The sequence below is a fragment of the Phocoena phocoena genome, chromosome 15 (genome assembly GCF_963924675.1).
Source record: "Phocoena phocoena chromosome 15, mPhoPho1.1, whole genome shotgun sequence".
NCBI classification, from domain to species: Eukaryota; Metazoa; Chordata; class Mammalia; order Artiodactyla; family Phocoenidae; genus Phocoena; species Phocoena phocoena.
The window spans coordinates 57,220,738-57,235,285 of record NC_089233.1 but is presented as its reverse complement, the minus strand read 5'-3'; positions in this window follow the sequence as shown (position 1 = coordinate 57,235,285).

Here is a 14,548-nt window from a genome sequence, read left to right as displayed (position 1 = left end):
TTAAAGTATAACATATAGAGAGAAAAATGAACAAATCATAGGTAAATAGCTTGCTGAATTTTCACAAAGTAAACGTACCTGTGTAACCACTGCCCAGATCAAGAAACCCAATGTTAACCCACTCTCATCCCACTGGAGACTCTTGGTGAGCAACTGGCCCTTCTCAGCTGCCAGTCCTGGTGAGGCCCCTTGGTTAGGGGCTCCTGCAGGACAGCCATCTTTCCTTCGGTCCTCACCTGAACTGATGATATGGTTCATGGCTGCCTCTCCCACTAGACTCGAGGCTCCCTGAGGGCAGGAGCATGGGGGTTCTGTTCACCCTTGGGTTTCCACTCTGGGCTTGGGTCACTCATCATGACTGACCCACTGACCATCTAAGGTAGAAGCCACTCTTCTGATTATGAGCTTGACCATTCCACATGCTTTCTGCTTGCAAGAGATTTACAAGTGTCCAGCAAATGCTTTTTATTTTTTTATTGGAGTATAATTGCTTTCCAATGTTGTATTAGTTTCTGCTATACAATGAAGTGAATCAGCTATATGTATACCTATATCCCCTCCCCATTGGACCTCCCTCCCACTCCCCCAATCCCACTCATCTAGGTTGTCACAGAGCACTGAGCTGCACTCCCTGTGCTAGCCATCAGGTTCCCACTAGCTATCTATTTTACACATGGTAGTGTATTTATGTCAAACCTAATCTCCCAATTCGTCCCACCCTCCCCTTTCTCCCTGTGTTCACATGTTTTTCTCTACATCTGCTTCTCTATTCCTGCCCTGGAAATAGGTTCATCTGTACCATTTTTCTAGATTCCACATATATGTGTTAATATATGATATTTGTTTTTCTCTTTCTGGCTTACTTCACTCTGTGTAACAGACTCTAGGTCCAACCACATCTCTACAAATGACCCAGTTTCATTCCTTCTTATGGCTTAGTAATATTCCATTGTATATATGTACCACACCTTTTTTTTTTTTAACATCTTTTTTGGAGTATAATTGCTTTACAATGTTGTGTTAGTTTCTGCTGTATAACAAAGTGAATCATCTATATGTATACATATATCCCAATATCCCCTCCTTCTTGTGTCTCTGTCCCACCCTCCTTATCCCACCCCTCTCGGTGGTCACAAAGCACCAAGCTGATTTCCCCGTGCTATGCAGCTGCTACCCATTATCTATTTTACATTTGGTAGTATATATGTCAATGCTACTCTCTCACTTCATCCCAACTTACCCTTCCCCCTCCCCGTGTCCTCAAGTACATTCTGTACGTCTGCATTTTTATTCCTGTCCTGAGCCTAGGTTCATCAGAACCTTTTATTATTTTTTGTATATATATATATACATAACATATAACATATACATATGTTATTTATTTTTCTCTTTCTGACTTACTTCACTCTGTATGACAGACTCTAGGTCCATCCACCTCACTACAAATAACTCAATTTCATTTCTTTTTATGTCTGAGTAATATTACATTGTATATGTGTGCCACATCTTCTTCTTCCATTCATCTGTTGATGGACATTTAGGTTGTTTCCATGTCCTGGCTATGGTAAATAGTGCTGTAATCATCGCTGGGGTATAAGTGTCCTTTTGAATTATGGTTTTCTCAGGGTATATGCCTAGTAGTGGGATTGCTGGGTCATATGATAGTTCTATTTTTAGTTCTTTAAGGTTCTCCGTAGTGGCTGTATCAATTTACATTCCCACCAACAGTGCAAAAGGGTTCCATTTTCTCCACACCCTCTCCAGCATTTATTGTTTGTAGATTTTTTGATGATGGCCATTCTGACCAGTGTGAGGTGCTACCTCATTGTAGTTTTGATTTGCATTTCTCTAATAATTAGTGATGTTGAGCATCTTTTCATGTGTCTCTTGGCCATCTGTATGTATGCCTTCTCTGGTGAAATGTCTATTTAGGTCTTCTGCCCATTTTTTAATTGTGTTGTTTGTTTTTATGATATTGAGCTCCATGGGCTGTTTATATATTTTGGAGATTAATCCTTTGTCTGTTGCTTCATTTGCAAATATTTTCTCCCATTCTGAGGGTTGTCTTTTCGTCTTGCTTATGATTTCCTTTGTTGTACAAAAGCTTTTAAGTTTCATTAGGTCCCATTTGTTTATTTTTGTTTTTATTTTCATTATTCTAGGAGGTGGGTCAAAAAAGATCTTGCAGTGGTTTATGTCAAAGAGTGTTTTTCCTATGTTTTCCTCTAAAAGTTTTTATAGTGACTGGTCTTACATTTAGGTCTTTAATCAATTTGGTGTTTATTTTTGTGTATGGTGTTAAGTAGTGTTTTTAAAAAAATTTATTTATTTATACAGCAGCTTCTTATTAGTTATCTATTTTATACATATTAATGTATATATGTCAATCCCAATCTCCCAATTCATCCCACCACCACCCTATCCCTGGCTTTCCCCTCTTCATGTCCATACGTTTGTTCTCTATATCTTGTCTCTGTTTCTGCCTTGCAAACCAGTTCATCTGTACCACTTTTCTAGATTCCACATATATGCATTAACATATGATATTTGTTTTGCACTTCTGACTTACTTCACTCTGTATGACGGTCTGTAGGTCCATCCATGCCTCTAAAAATGACCCAGTTTCATTCCTTTTTATGGCTGGGTAATATTCCATTGTATATATGTACCACATCTTCTTTATCCATTCATCTGTCGATGGGCATTTAGGTTGCTTCCATGACCTGGCTATTGTAAATAGTGCTACAATGAACATTGGGGTGCATGTGTCTTTTTGAATTATGGTTTTCTCTGGGTATATGCCCAGTAGTGGAATTGCTGGGTCATATGATAGTTCTATTTTTAGTTCTTTAAGGAACCTCCATACTGTTCTCCATAGTGGCTGTATCAATTTACATTCCCACCAACAATGCAAGAGGGTTCCCTTTTCTCCACACCCTCTCCAGCATTTGTTGTGTGTAGATTTTCTGATGATGCTCATTCTAACTGGTGTAAGGTGATACCTCATTGTAGTTTTGACTTGCATTTCTCTAATAATTAGTGATGTTGAGCAGCTTTTCATGTGCGTCTTGGCCATCTTTATGTCTTCTTTGGAGAAATGTCTATTTAGGACTTCTGCCTATCTTTTGATTGGGTTTTTTTTTTTTTAAATATTGAGCTGTGTGAGCTGCTTGGAAATTTTTGAGATTAATCCTTTGTCCATTGATTCATGTGCAAATATTTTCTCCCATTCTCAGAGTTGTCTTTTCATCTTGTTTGTAGTTTCCTTTGCTTTGAAAAAGCTTTTAAGTTTAATTAGGTCCCATTTGTTTATTTTTGTTTTCATTTCCATTACTCTAGGAGGTGGATCAAAAAAGATCTCACTGTGATTTATGTCAAAGAGTGTTCTTCCTATCTTTTCCTTTAAGAGTTTTATAGTGTCTGGTCTTACATTTAGGTCTCTAATCCATTTTGAGTTTATTGTTTTGTATGGTGTCAGGGACTGTTCTAATTTCATTCTTTTACATGTACTGTTCAGTTTTCCCAGCACCACTTATTGTAGAGACTGTCTTTTCTCCATTGTATATCCTTGCCTCCTTTGTCAGAGATTAGTTGACGATTGGTGTGTAGGTTTATCTCTGGGCTTTCTATCCTGTTCCTTTGACCTATATTTCTGCTTTTGTGCCAGTATCATACTGTCTTGATTACTGTAGCTTTATAGTATAGTCTGAAGTCAGGGAGTCTGATTCCTCCAGCTCTGTTTTTTTCCCCTCAAGAGTGCTTTTGCTATTTGGGGCTTTTTGTGTCTCCATACATATTTTAAGAATTTTTGTTCTAGTTCTGTAAAAAATGACACTGGTAATTTGATAGGTATTGCATTGAATCTGTAGATTGCTTTGGGTAGTATAGTCATTTTCACAATAGTGATTCTTCCAATTCAAGGACATGGTGTATCTCTCCATCTGTTTCTGTCATCTTTGATTTCTTTCATCAGTGTCTTATAGTTTTCTGAGTACAAGTCTTTTGTCTCCGTAGGTAGTTTCATTCCTAGATATTTTATTCTTTTTGTTGCAGTGGTCAATGGGACTGTTTCCTTAATTTCTCTTTCTGATCTTTTGTTGTTAGTGTATAGGAATGCAAGAGATTTCTGTGCATTAATTTTGTATCCTGCAACTTTACCAAATTCATTGATTAGCTCTAGTAGTTTTCTGGTGGCATCTTTAGGATTCTCTATGTATAGTATCATGTCATCTGCAAACAGTAGACAGTTTTACTTCTTCTTTTCCAATCTGTATTCCTTTTATTTCTTTTTCTTCTCTGATTGCTATGGCTAGGACTTCCAAAACTATGTTGAATATGAGTGGCGAGAGTAGACATCCTTGTCTTGTTACTGATCTTAGTGGAGCTGCTTTTAGTTTTTCACCATTGAGAATGATGTTTGCTGTGGGTTTGTCACATATGGCCTTTATTATGTTGAGGTAGGTTCCCTCTATTCCCACTTTCTGGAGAGTTTTTATTGTAAATCGGTGTTGAATTTTGTCAAAAGCTTTTTCTGCATCTGTTGAGATGATCATACGGTTTTTATTCTTCTTCTTTTTTTTTTTTTTTGCGGTATGCGGGCCTCTCACTGTTGTGGCCTCTCCCGTTGCGGAGCACAGGCTCCGGATGCACAGGCTCAGTGGCCATGGCTCACGGGCCCAGCTGCTCCGTGGCATGTGAGATCTTCCCGGACTGGGGCATGAACCTGCATCCCCTGCATCGGCAGGCAGACTCTCAAACACTACGCCACCAGGGAAGCCCGGTTTTTGTTCTTTAATTTGTTAATATGGTGTATCACATTGACTGTCTTGCATATATTGAAGAATCCTTGCATCCTTGGGATAAATGCCACTTGGTCATGGTGTATGATCCTTTTAATGTCCTGTTGGATTCTGTCTGCTAGGATTTTGTTCAGGATTTTTGCGTCTATATTCATCAGTGAGATTGGTCTGTAATTTTCTTTTTTTGTTGCATCTTTGTCTGGTTTTGGTATTAGGGTGATGGTGGCCACATAGGACGAGCTTGGCAGTGTTCCTTCCTCTGCAATTTTTTGGAACAGTAGGTGTTAGCTCTTCTCTAAATGTTTGATAGAATTCGCCTGTGAAGCCATCTGGTCCTGGACTTTTGTTTGTTGGAAGGTTTTTAATTACAGTTTCAATTTTATTAGTTGTGATAGGTTTGTTTATACTTTCTAATTCTTCTTTGTTCAGTCTCGGAAAACTGTACTTTTCCAAGAATTTGTCCATTTCTTTGTGGTTGTCCACTTTATTGGCATATAACTGTTTATAGTATTCTCTTATAATCCTTTGTATTTCTGTGGTGTCAGTTCTGATTTCTCCTTTTTCATTTCTAATTTTATTTGTTTGTGTCCTCTCCCTTTTTTTTATTTTTGGTGAGTGTGGCTAACAGTTTATCCATTTTTTATCTTCTCAAAAAGCCAACTTTTAGTTTATTGATCTTTGCTATTTTCTTCATTTCTATTTCATTTATTTCTGCTCTGATCTTTATGATTTCTTTCCTTCTTCTGACCCTAGGTTTCCTTCATTCTTTATCTAGTTGCTTTAGGTGTAAGGTTAGATATTTTATTTGAGATTTTTCTTGTTTCTTGAGGTGAGATTGAATTACTATAAACTTGCCTCTTATACCTGCTTTTGCTGCATCCCATAGGTTTGAGGTTGTCATATTTTCTTTTACTTTTAAAAAAAATAGGGGGGGACCTTGAAGATGGCGGAAGAGTAAGATGCGGAGATCGCCTTCCTCCCCACGGGTACACCAGAAATACATCTACACGTGGAACAACTCCTACAGAACACCTACTGAAGGCTGGCAGAAGACCTCAGACCTCCCAAAAGGCAAGAAACTCCCCACGTACCTGGGTAGGGCAAAAGAAAAAAAAGAAAAAACAGAGACAAAAGAATAAGGACGGCACCTGCACCAGTGGGAGGGAGCTGTGAAGGAGGAAAGGTTTCCACACACTAGGAAGCCCCTCCGTGGGTGGAGACTGCGGGAGGTGGAGGGGGGAGCTTAGGGACCACGGAGTAGTGCACAGCGACGGGTGCGGAGGGCAAAGCGGGGAGATTCCCGCACAGAGGATCGGTGCCGACCGGCACTCACCAGCCCGAGAGGCTTGTCTGCTCACCCGCCGGGGCGGGCGGGGCTGCCAGCTGAGGCTCGGGTTTCAGTTTTGGACGGAGCGCAGGGAGAGGACTGGGGTTGGCGGCTTGAACATAGCCTGAAGGGGTTAGTGCACCACGACTAGCCGGGAGGGAGTTCGGGGAAAAGCTTGCACCTGCCGAAGAGGCAAGAGACTTTTTCTTCCCTCTTTGTTTCCTGGTGCGCGAGGAGAGGGGTTTAAGAGCGCTGCTTAAAGGAACTCCAGAGACGGGCGTGAGCCGCGGCTGAAAGCGCGAACCCTAGAGACGGGCGCGAGCCGCAGCTAAAAGCGTGGACCCCAGAGACGGGCGGGAGACGCTAAGGCTGCTGCTGCCGCCACCAAGGGGCCTGTGTGCGAGCACAGGTCACTCTCTCCACACCCCTCTTCCGCGGAGCCTGTGCAGCCCGCCACTGCCAGGTTCCCAGGATCCAGGGACAACTTCCCCGGGAGTACGCACGGCGGGCCTCAGGCTGGTGCAACTTCACGCCGGCCTCTGCCACAACGTCATGCTGCTTCTGCCGCCGCAGGCCCGCCCCACACGCAGTGCCCCTCCTTCCCCCCCCCACCCCCGGCCTGAGTGAGCCGGAGCCCCCGAATCAGCGGCTCCTTTAACCCCGTCCTGTCTGAGCAAAAAACAGACGCCCTCCGGCGACCTACACGCAGAGGCAGGGCCAAATCTAAAAAAAAAATAATTAATATATTTAGTTTTGGTTGTGTTGGGTCTTTATTTTTGTTCATGGGCTTTCTCTAGTTGTGGCAAGTGAGAGCTCTCTTCGTTGTGCATGAGCTTTTCATTGCAGTGGCTTCTCCTGTTATAGAACACAGGCTCTATATGTGTGGGCTTCAGTAGTTGTGGCACACAGGCTCAGTAGTTGTGGCTCGTGGACTCTAGAGCACAGGTGGCCATGGGCTTAGTTGCTCTGGGACATGTGGGATCTTCCTGGACCAGGGCTCGAACCTGTGTCCCCCTGTATTGGCAGGTGTATTCTTAACCACTGTTCCACCAGGGAAGTGCCAGGTCATCATGTTTACAATGTCATTTATTTCTATGTATTTTTTAAGTTCTCCTTTGAGTTCTTCAGTGATCTCTTGGTTATTTAGTAGTGCACTGTTTAGCCTCCATGTATTTTTGATTTTTACAGTTTTTTTTAACCTGTACTTGATTTCTAATATCATAGCACTGTGGTTAGAAAAGATGCCTGATACCATTTCAATTCTCTTAAATTTTCTGAGGTTTGACTTGTGACTCAAGATGTGATGTATCCTGGAGAATAACCTCTTCAAATATTTTTTCAGACCCTTTCTTTTTCTTTTCTTCTTCTGGGACCCCTATAATTCCATGTGCACTTGAGAAGAAAGTGTATTCTTCCACTTTCAGGAGGAATGTCCTATAAATATCAATTAAATCTATCTTGTCTGTTGTGTCATTTAATACTTGTGTTTCCTCATTTCTTTTCTTTTTGGATGATCTGTCCATTGGTGTAAGTGGGGTGTTAAAGTCCCCTACTATTATTGTGTTACTGTTGATTTCCCCTTTCATGGTTGTTAACATTTGCCTTATGTATTGAGGTGCTCCTGTGTTGGGTGGGTAAACATTTATAATTGTTATATCTTCTTCTTGGATTGATTCCTTGATCATTATGTAGTGTCCTTCCTTATGTCTTGTAACAGTCTTTATTTTAAAGTCTATTTTATCTGATATGAGTATTGTTACTCCAGTTTTCTTTTGATTTCCATTTGCATGGAATATCATTTTCCATCCCTTCACTTTCAGTCTGTATGTGTCCCTGGGTCTGAAGTGGGTCTCTTGTAGACAGCATATATAAGGGTCTTGTTTTTGTATCTATTCAACCAGTCTGTGTCATTTGGTTGGGGTATTTAATCCATTTACATTCAAGGCTATTATTATTATTATTTTTTACTGTGTGGTTTTTTTTTAACATCTTTATTGGGGTATAATTGCTTTACAATGGTGTGTTTCTGCTTTATAACAAAGTGAATCAGCTATACATATACATATGTTCCCATATGTCTTCTCTCTTGCATCTCCCTCCCTCCCACTCTCCCCATCCCACCCCTCCAGGCTGTCACAAAGCACCGAGCTAATATCCCTGTGCCTTGCGGCTGCTTCCCCCTAGCTATCTACCTTACTACGTTTGTTAGTGTGTATATGTCCATGACTCTCTCTCGCCTTGTCAAAACTTACCCTTCCCCCTCCCCATATCCTCAAGTCTGTTCTCCAGTAGGTCTGCGTCTTTATTCCTGTCTTACCCCTAGGTTCTTCATGACATTTTTTCCCCTTAAATTCCATATATATGTGTTAGCATACGGTATTTGTCTTTTTCTTTCTGACTTACTTCACTCTGTATGACAGACTCTAGGTCTATCCATCTCATTACAAATAGCTCAATTTCATTTCTTTTTAAGGCTAATATTCCATTGTGTATATGTGCCACATCTTCCTTATCCATTCATCCGATGATTGGCGCTTAGGTTGTTTCCATCTCCGGGCTATTGTAAATAGAGCTGCAATGAACATTTTGGTACATGACTCTTTTTGAATTTCGGTTTCTCAGGGTATATGCCCAGTAGTGGAATTGCTGGGTCATATGGTAATTCTATTTGTAGTTTTTAAAGGAACCTCCATACTGTTCTCCATAGTGGCTGAACCAATTCACATTCCCACCAGCAGTGCAAGAGTGTCCCCTTTTCTCCACACCCTCTCCAGCATTTATTGTTTCTAGATTTTTTGATGAAGGCCATTCTGACTGGTGTGAGATGATATCTCATTGTAGTTTTGATTTGCATTTCTCTAATGATTAATGATGTTGAGCATTCTTTCATGTGTTTGTTGGCATTCTGTATATCTTCTTTGGAGAAATGTCTGTTTAGGTCTTCTGCCCATTTTTGGATGGGGTTGTTTGTTTTTTTGTTATTGAGTTGCATGAGCTGCTTGTAAATTTTGGAGATTAATCCTTTGTCAGTTGCTTCATTTGCAAATGTTTTCTCCCATTCTGAGGGTTGTCTTTTGGTCTTGATTATGGTTTCCATTGCTGTGCAAAAGCTTTGAAGTTTCATTAGGTCCCATTTGTTTATTTTTGTTTTTATTTCCATTACTCTAGGAGGTGGGTCAGAAAGGATCTTCCTGTGATTTATGTCATAGAGTGTTCTGTCTATGTTTTCCTCTAAGAGTTTGATAGTTTCTGGCCTTACATTTAGGTCTTTAATCCATTTTGAGCTTATTTTTGTGTATGGTGTTAGGGAGTGATCTAATCTCATACTTTTACATGTACCTGTCCAGTTTTCCCAGCATCATTTATTGAAGAGGCTGTCCTTTCTTCACTGTACATTCCTGCCTCCTTTATCAAAGATAAGGTGTCCATATGTGCATGGGTTTATCTCTGGGCTTTCTATCCTGTTCCACTGATCTATCTTTCTGTTTTTGTGTCAGTACCATACTGTCTTGATTACTGTTGCTTTGTAGTATAGTCTGAAGTCAGGGAGCCTGATTCCTCCAGCTCCTTTTTTCGTTCTCAAGATTGCTTTGGCTATTCGGGGTCTTTTGTGTTTCCATACAAATTGCGAAAATTTTTGTTCTAATTCTGTGAAAAATGCTAGTGGTAGTTTGATAGGGATTGCACTGAATCTGTAGATTGCTTTGGGTAGTAGAGTCATTTTCACAATGTTGATTCTTCCCATCCAAGAACATGGTATATCTCTCCATCTATTTGTATCATCTTTAATTTCTTTCATCAGTGTCTTATAATTTTCTGCATACAGGTCTTTCGTATCCTTAGGTAGGTTTATTCCTAGATATTTTATTCTTTTTGTTGCAGTGGTAAATGGGAGTGTTTTCTTGATTTCACTTTCAGATTTTTCATCATTAGTATATAGGAATGCCAGAGATTTCTGTGCATTAATTTTGTATCCTGCTACTTTACCAAATTCATTGATTAGCTCTAGTAGTTTTCTGGTAGCATCTTTAGGATTCTCTATGTATAGTATCATGTCATCTGCAAACAGTGACAGCTTTACTTCTTCTTTTCCGATTTGGATTCCTTTTATTTCCTTTTCTTCTCTGATTGCTGTGGCTAAAACTTCCAAAACTATGTTGAATAAGAGTGGTGAGAGTGGGCAACCTTGTCTTGTTCCTGATCTTAGTGGAAATGCTTTCAGTTTTTCACCATTGAGGATGATGTTTGCTGTGGGCTTGTCATATATGGCCTTTATTATGTTGAGGAAAGTTCCCTCTATGCCTACTTTCTGGAGGGTTTTTATCATAAATGGGTGTTGAATTTTGTCGAAAGCTTTCTCTGCATCTATTGAGATGATCATATGGTTTTTCTCCTTCAATTTGTTAATATGGTTTATCACATTGATAGATTTGCGTATATTGAAGAATCCTTGCATTCCTGGAATAAACCCCACTTGATCATGGTGTATGATCCTTTTAATGTGCTGTTGGATTCTGTTTGCTAGTATTTTGTTGAGGATTTTTGCATCTATGTTCATCAGTGATATTGGCCTGTAGTTTTCTTTCTTTGTGACATCCTTGTCTGGTTTTGGTATCAAGGTGATGGTGGCCCCCTAGAAGGAATTTGGGAGTGTTCCTCCCTCTGCTATATTTTGGAAGAGTTCCAGAAGGATAGGTGTTAGCTCTTCTCTAAACGTTTGATAGAATTCACCTGTGAAGCCATCTGGTCCTGGGCTTTTGTTTGTTGGAAGATTTTTAATCACAGTTTCAGTTTCAGTGCTTGTGATTGGTCTGTTCATATTTTCTATTTCTTCCTGATTCAGTCTTGGCAGGTTGTGCATTTCTAAGAATTTGTCCATTTCTTCCAGATTGTCCATTTTATTGGCATAGAGTTGCTGGTAGTAATCTCTCATAATTTGTTTTATTTCTGCAGCGTCAAGGTCATTATTATTATGTATGTTCCTATTACTGTTTTCTTAATTGTTTTGGGTTTGTTTTTGTGGCTCTCTTTCTTCTATTGTTTCTCCTGCCTAGAGAAGTTCCTTTAGCATTTGTGGTAAGGCTGGTGTGGTGGTACTGAATTCTCTTAGCTTTGGCTTCTCTGTAAAGCTTTTGATTTCTCTGTCAAATCTGACTGAGATCCTTGCTGGGTAGAGTAATCTTTCATCACTTCAAGTATATCCTACCACTTCCTTCTGGCCTGCAGAGTTTCTGCTGAAAAATCAGCTGATAAATTTATGGGGATTCCTTTGTACGTTATTTTTTGCTTTTCCCTTGCTGCTTTTAATATTTTTTCTTTGATTTTAATTTTTGTTAGTTTGATTAGTATGTGTCTTGGTGTGCTTCTTCTAGGGTTTAACCTGTATGGGACTCTCTGTGCTTCCTGGACTTGGGTGGTTATTTCCTTTCCCATGTTAGGGAAGTTTTCCACTATGCTCTCTTCAAATATTTTCTCAGACCCTTTCTTTTTCTCTTCTTCTTCTGGGACCCATATAATTTGAATGTTAGTGTGTTTAGTGGTGTCCCAGAAGTCTCTGAGATTGTCTTTAATTCTTTTCATTATTTTTTCTTTATTCTGGTCCTTGGCAGTTATTTCCACCATTCTGTCTTCCAGCTCACTTCTTTGTTTTTCTGCCTCAGTTATTCTGTTATTGCTTCCTTCTACGGTACTTTTCATTTCCGTTATTGTGTTGTTCATATCTGTTTGTTTGTTCTTTAGTTCTTCTAGATCTTTGTTAAACGTTTCTTGTATTTTCTCAGTCTATGACTCCATTCTTTTTCTGAGATTCTGGATCATCTTTACTATCATTACTTTGAATTCTTTTTCATGTGGGTTGCCAGTTTCTTGTTCATTTATTTGGTCATGTAGGTTTGTACCTTGCTCCTTAATCTGTAACATATTTTTTTGTTGTCTCAGTTTTTTTTTTTTTTTTTTTTTTGATGTGTGGAATTTTATTCCTTTCATACTGGTTGTTTGGCCTGAGGCTTCCAGCACTGGAGTTTGTAGGCTGTTGGGTAGAGCTAGTTCTTGGTGCCGAGATGAGGAATTCTAGGAGACCTCATTCCAATGAACATCCCTGTGGTCTGAGGTTCTCTGTTAGTCCAGTGATTAGGACTTAGAGATCCCACTGTAGGAGCTCAGGGCCCACCTCTTGTTTATGTACCTATATCCCACAAGCCACATGGGGTGGCAGAAAAAATGAGAAGAAAAATAACAAAGAGCAAAATTAAAATATATTAGAAAACTAACAGATATATTAGAAAAAATTAAAAAAATAAAAATATAGACAAAACAACAACCAGCATGTAAAACAGAACCACAATAGTGAAAAAGAGGAGAAAATAAAAACCCCAGCAAATACTTACTGAAATAATGAATAAATGAACAGTAGCTGGTTTTCACTTTAATTCCATGCAGCAGTTTAAGCCAGCAAGTGACCTTCTCTCAGTGCATCAGCATCTAAATCATCAAGGCTGAATTGAATGGGCACAAGTGGTTATTGTGGCAAGTTAAAGTAGACATGGTATGTAAGTACAATTTTTTTCAAGAGTTCCTTTGAGTGTGAAGAAGCTGGGTAAGCAGCATTTGGCAAAGAAATGATTTTCCCTTGTATGGTCACACCTTGGCTGCACTTCTTGCTTAGGTCTAGTTTTATTATTTTTTAAAATTACAGCTTTATTGATGTAGTCATATACCATACAATTCACCCATTTAAAGAGTACAATTCAGTGGTTTTTATTAGATTCATAGATGTAAACAACTACCACCAAAGTCATTTTAAGAACATTTTCATTACTTACTCTCCCTCCTCCACCAAAATAAAATCCCTACCTATGAGCAGTCACTCCCATTCCTTCACACTTACCCTCTCCAGTCCTAGGCAATCACTAATCTACTTTTTATCTCCATAGGTTTGCCTATTCTGGACATTTCATACAAACAGAATAGTATATGTATTTTAGGACTGGCTTCTTTCACCTTGCTTAATATTTTCAAGATTCATCTATGTTGTAGTATGTTTCAGTACTTCATTCCTCTTTATGGATGAATATTGCTCCATTCTATTTAAAGTAGCTGATTTAAAGTCTTTGTCTAGTTAATTCCTCATCTGGGTTTCTCAGGAATAGGTTCTATTGATTACCCTTTTTTTGTGTATGGGTCATACTTTCTAGATTTTTTGCATGTCTCCTAAATTTTTGCTGAAATCTGTACATTTAAAAATACAGTCTGTAAAAAAATACAGTATGGCAAGCCTGGAAATCAGATTCTTCCCCCTCCTCCCCATCAGGGTTTGTTGTTGTTGCTGTTTGTTTGTTTGTTTGTTTAATAAATTTATTTATTTATTTATTTTTGGGTGTGTTGGGTCTTCATTGTTGTGCACGGGCTTTCTCTAGTTGCAGTGAATGGGGGTTACTCTTCATTGTTGTGTGCGGGCTTATTGCAGTGGCTTCTCTTGTGCAGCATGGGCTCTAGGGTAATGGGGCTTCAGTAGCTGTGGCTCATGGGCAGGCTCAGTAGTTGTGGTGCACAGGCTTAGTTGCTCCACGGCATGTGGGATCTTCCTGGACCAGGGCTCGAACCTGTGTCCCCTGCATTGGCAGGCAGATTCTTAACCACTCTGCCACCAGGGAAGCCCATTGTTGCTGTTTTTTGTAGACATTTTTGTTTTTTGTTTGTTTAATGACTTTTCTGAACTACTTCTGTAAAGTCTGTGTTGTTTGTCATGTGTGGCCACTGAAATGTCTGCTTGGTAGCTCAGTTGTCAGATAATGAATAAACAGAGATTTCCTTAGATAAGTCTCCCATTCTTGGCCAAGGGGATCTGTGTTCATATTGAGGCACAAACTTAACACTCAGCCAGGCAATTGATACCCCTTCCTCCTTTTGCCTTCACTTGCTTGTGTATCTCCTCAAAGTCAGCCAGGGATGAGAATTGAGGGCCTTCTCAGGCCTTTTCTGAACATGTGCGCAACCCTGTGCATGCAAGTGGTCTTCTAGATTCCCAGGAGTATGTCAGAGATTTTCAAAGTCCCTATGGATATCTCACTTTTAATGTTTTCCTTTAAAATTTTTGGTTAGTCTAATGTTTGATTCAACTGCTGTCCACCACTATACATAGCATGGAGTTAAGCATTTGCCTTTAATCATTTTTCATATTTGGAAAGCACTGAGTCAGGTCAAATACAGACAGCCTTGCAAGTCTGCAGATCTTCCAAGGAATCATCAAACTGGTCAAATTATGGAAATTCTTAAGGATTGTAGTTTTGAAAGCGCTCCAACTCTGTGGTGCTCTTGGTGGCTGCCAGGCAGCTACTTTTCACTGAGAGTGTGGGTTGTTATTTTTTTAAGACTACTGTGGAGCTGGAGAGTGGGGAATGAGATGAAGGCAAGTTAAAATGCA